We start from the raw sequence: 5,611 nt of genomic DNA on the forward strand, positions 1-5,611 counted from the left end.
AAAAAAAAAGATATATGTAGTTTTGTATTAAGGTTTCTTCTCTATTTAGTGATTGGTTAAATAGAGTTTGTAAAACTATAGGCATGTGTGTATAGAGAGAGCTGAGAAATTAATTAAGCACTCACTTTCGGGTTCATATTAATTGTCATGTTTTGCTTTTTTGAGAATTAAACTAGATAATCATAGCTTTAATAATATTTTGAAATAATATTTTTATCAAAATAATATAAGAATGGTTGTAGCTTTCAGTACTTTATCGTATAAATTTGAAGCATTTAAATTCTAAATAAGAGAACTAAGTTGATTTTATTTAATTTTAATTTAAGAATAACTCAAATTAAAATTTTATAAACCAAAACATGCAATTTATTTGAGATGGTAATATATATGATGTTTGATAGCAGCATATCAGCTGAATTAATTTGAAGTCTTACGTTTTATAATTAATAATGAGATTAGAAGTCTCAACAAGAAACAATAAACAATGTAAGTTTCTTATATGACATATCGTGAAACAATCTCATCTCTTTATCGCCTTTTGAATTATTTTCAGAGACGGATTCATGATTAGAATTTTATGAAGTAATATAATTTTTTTAATTAAAATTTTATTTAGTTTATTAAGTTCGAAATTCATTATTTACATATATTTATTAAAAAGAACTTCAGTCGAAGTAACTTATAATTACGTCGAATAATAATAAGATCAATTGAATCATCAAAATCACTTGATATTTTTTTTTACTTTTCCGCCATAGAGTTGCATTATTGGTTAGAAATGAATTTTCTAAAATTTAACGATATCATTAATTGATTTAGTCACAGTTGAAAGATAACCTATGGTTGGATAATTGATTTATATATGTGTATCCTTCATGTCTGAAAGTAGGTAGAAAAATGACATTATCAAACACTGACAAGGTAAAATTTTCATTTATTCATCAAAGAAAGTCCCTTTTGAAAAAATTATTTTTTCTTTCATACCTATCATAAAAATAAATCTGTTCAGGAACAAAACATTAATGTGTTCGCAACATATAACAAATGATATACATTCCTCCTTTAGCCCTAAACTTAATTTTGACCTGTTTGCCTCATTGTTAAAAGGGAATTTTTCAAAATATCAATATTTTCACATTTAATAGGATCCATCGTCAACACTTTTAATATTTAGTAAAAATGTCAAATATTTAGTTTATTTATGTATCTTGTTTAAATATTATTTAAAGAATATAATTGTCAACTAACAAAAAGGAGAAATTTAGGGGAGAATTTTTTTTAAAATAGGAACAATTCGCTTAAAAGTCTCATCAGTTACAAAAATTCAAAAGTAAACACAAATTCAAAAAAATAAACACAAAGAACTCATCCCACCTGTTCATCAAATTTCTAGTATCGATTTTTAAATTTTCATTGATAATACTCAATTTATGTTGAAATGAATTCGATTAAATCGCGTTTTTAAAATTTGTATTTTTTAGAATATTGTATCAAATTCAACAGATTGTAGTATTGTCATTATGTATGTTATTCTTTTTCTAGAATCATGTATCTTTCTTTAATCGTATTCATATGTAATGACTATATTATATTGGAATACAATTCGTAATTTTTTTGTGATACAAATAACAGAAATATATTTGGCAGTTTTGTAATACAATTTTGATCACTAGGATACAATTTTAGTTTCACTATGCAAGTAAAATACCAATTCTAATTTAAATGGTAAAGTGAGCACATAAAATACAAAATTTGTTGATATACAATTATGATGAAAACATAATAAAAAGACATACAAACTTTTTGTCATTGAAATTGAAACTGAAATACGAAATGATCACAAAAAATACTCACATCAGTTGGAATACAAAATTGACTTTGTTGGTATATCATTATGATGAACACAAAAAATACGAACTTTTCTGAATACAATGTGAGAATTAAATACAAAATGATCACAGTAAAATACTCACCACAATTTGATATTTAATTTTAATTTGAATTGTAAATTGAACACATAAAATATAAAAATTGTTGATATACAATTATGATGAAAACATAATGAAAAAGAAATACAAACTTTTTGTCATTGAAAATTAAGATTGAAATACAAAATGAGCACAATAAATACTCACTTTAGTTGAAATACAAATGTGACTTTGTTGGTATACGATTATGATGAATACAAAATTAAAAAAAATAGAACTTATTTGCATACAAAGTGATATTGAAATATAAAATAAACAAATTAAAATACAAAATTATCGTCATTTGTGTTCTAAGTTTCAGTTGTGATATTTGAAAAATAGAACATTGTTGATTTAGTTGAATGCCTCTAGTAATTCTCTTAGATTCTTCCATTGGAGAGTGATCTAGAGTTTATCAAACCGCAAAAAGTGATTTCAACTACAAACAACAATTTTGAACGATTTATACAAAAATAAAATCATAAAACAAATATTGAAAAATGAATAAAAACTCATATTTTAATAAAAAGGATTGTGTGAATATCTTTATAAATATATTTTTCTGGAAAAGAAGAAGAAGAAGAGAGACAGATTATGAAATGGAAAAGAATTCGAAGATGAAAATGAGAGAGAGAGAGAGAGAGAGAGAATATTTTATTTTTTTAAATACATATGAGTGAGGATTAATTGGAAAATTTGTAATTAAAATGAGATTGAATAGGAAGTAAATTAGGATACACAATCTTTTCTAAAATAATGACATTTTTGATATTTTTACTAATATTTATAAAGTATGGAAGTTTTTACTAATTAAGTTAAGTTATTTGACTAGTTTACTAATTTTTCCTTGTTAAAACTAGAGCCGTCAAAACGGCTTAGCTCATGAAGACGGTCTAACCCAATTCGTTATTAAAGTAGGATTGAAATAAATTTTTTCAAGTCCATTTAAAACTAGGACTTATAAGTCCAGCCCATATAAACTCTTGATCCTTGAGGCTTGATTGAGGCTGGGCCAGGGTCAATCCATGGACCATTTTTTTATTCAAGGGTAACTTACAATAATCTCACTAGTATATTATCAAATTACTTAAATACACACCATGTTGTAATATTATGATTCTTACCAGATTTTGGTACGTCCAGATACATGTATCTCGAAATATATCGATTCAAAATTAAGTTAATTTGTTCTAGATATACTCTATCCAAGTAGATTTGCAGTATCTAGGATACATAGGCAAATCTCGCGCCCTCACTTCACTCACATTTTGTTTGTCACTCTCTTATCGCGCTCGCGTATCTGGTATGTGAGATACATGTTAATTATACTAGATTTTTACGAGTGTTATTGAAACAACACCATTATTTGCCATATTTGATTTGAAAATCTTCTCATGTTCATGATGTTATAGAATTATTAGTTTAAAAAGAAAAAAATCGAAAAAGAAGGGCTAGCCCGCCCCAGCCCTCGACCCTTCTAGGGTTGGGCCGGATTGAGAATTTTCTGGCCCTACCAAATGAAGGGACGGCCCGCCCTAGCCCTTCAAATTTCTTGGCCTCGAGGCTTGGATCGGGTGGGGATGGGCGAACCCTTTTTGACAGCTCTGGTTAAAATTTTAAGTTTAACAAGTTTCGTCCCATAAATAGAACTTTCAATTTTTGACCTTAAAGGTTTACCAATGGATCGACAAGTAGAGGTCAAAAGTTTAAAAGCAATTACCAATTTCAAAGTCATTCTTATAAATCATTGACATTTTTGAACTGTGATGAAATTGAAAGAATAATGTACATGTATTAGGCCATAAAAACAAGATCTCTTTTTTTAAAAAAGTAAAAGATTGTATAAATTTCATAGTGTTAAGAGCTAATTATATTCTATACCTATTATTTTTTTAAATTACAAAAAATTCTTAAATTTATAGGATCTCGAATACATCAAGAAACTTGCAGATACGTATACATAGTACGTAATGGGAGGGACGTATCTGAGAGGGGAGAAATGTCTTCGAAAGAGGAAATGAATGTATCCCAAAAAGAAATTTTTGTAATTTTTTAAGAAAAAAATGACAGAAAATGTTAGAGATTATAATATCGTTTTAAAAAAAAGACTTGGCTTAATTTCAACATGGATCTTTCATGACAATTAAGCTTATAATGGTTTTTTCTCATTATAAAAATTGACATGTAGGTACAAGTCCTACGTATATATAATAATATTGACATTCTTTTATTTGGATCGTTATTAGAGCATGCTATGACCATTAAGCTCAAAATCATGTAATTGAATAAAAACAAAGAAAAGATTCAATGTGAGTATTGGTGTTTCAAACTAATAATGATTCTTTTCTTCAAATTCGATCCGACTTCAACTTACAAAATAATCATCTAGACAGTTATTCCATTGATTGGTAAGCCAATATTTTTCAAAGGGAAAAGGGTTTCCCTATAACTAAAAATGCTACCAACCTCAGTTGCTTTAAAATATCTCCAACTGTTATTCTTCACATGATGAAAAAAATAATCACAAACATCACTTGATTCTTCTATCCAATTCCATATTGTAAATACAATTTCTTCATCACCATACTTGCAAACACCATAGGGATGCAAGTATATATCATCCTTATGTTTCAATTCTAAAGGAAATTCAAATATTTCATGTTCCCAAAATCAATATATGGATTTCTTTACTAACAATATCATCTGGAATATACATAATCCCCAATTTTTCATTCACCTCATTTAGCATATAGTCCTTAGGTTCCAAATTCGTCGAAACTATACTTGTCTATACTGTTATGAAATTCGTGATAGTTGTGAATGTTTCTGATTTAATATCAAATGCAACTATAAAAAATGCAGTACGAGAATAGCTAAATCGATAGATGATCCCATTATTTACGCAATGTCCATATGTGATATCAGACATATGATAATCATATTCGTCACATGTAATTATCTCTCTCCATGAATTATATATACCTAAAGTAAAAACCCATGCTTTTGATATATCAAGATGAATTAGTTTACAAATAGTCAATAAAACTTTATACTCGTTTTCTACTACAAATCATTAGCTTCTATACATGTATCTCTCAAGTATACATGTCTACTGGTCAACAAATTTCCTAATACCTAAGAAGGTCATGAAAAGTATAACGACAGTTTGTAGAAATTTCCTTTGGAGCGGCCAACTACATACATCTAAAGCACCACTTGTAGCATGGGAGATAGTTTGCCAGAGCAAACAAGAGGGAGGCTTGGGAATTACAGAGTGTATGAGATAGAATGAGGCTTCTAAAGCAGAATACATAGACTAAATTTATCTTTGTCCGAACAAGACCTCGCTTTTGTGTTCTATGAATTAAAGGAACAAACGTTGTTGAATGAAATAGCAGGGGGTTACACATTCCATTGTGCCGACAGACACACACTACAACCAAACTGAAAGCCAATCTTAAACGGAGAAAAAGAAGAGTAGTAGTAGTCCACCAAAAAACACAAAATATTTTAATTCCAATTCAATGATACTGAACAGAATAATTCCAATTCAAAACCAAACATAAAGGTACTAGGAGTAAAACATATTGCATAAAACCATAAAATATAATGAGGGCTAGGGAAAGACCCCGAAATTGCATTTG

The sequence above is a fragment of the Solanum pennellii genome, chromosome 7, assembly GCF_001406875.1.
Source record: "Solanum pennellii chromosome 7, SPENNV200".
Taxonomy (NCBI): Eukaryota; Viridiplantae; Streptophyta; class Magnoliopsida; order Solanales; family Solanaceae; genus Solanum; species Solanum pennellii.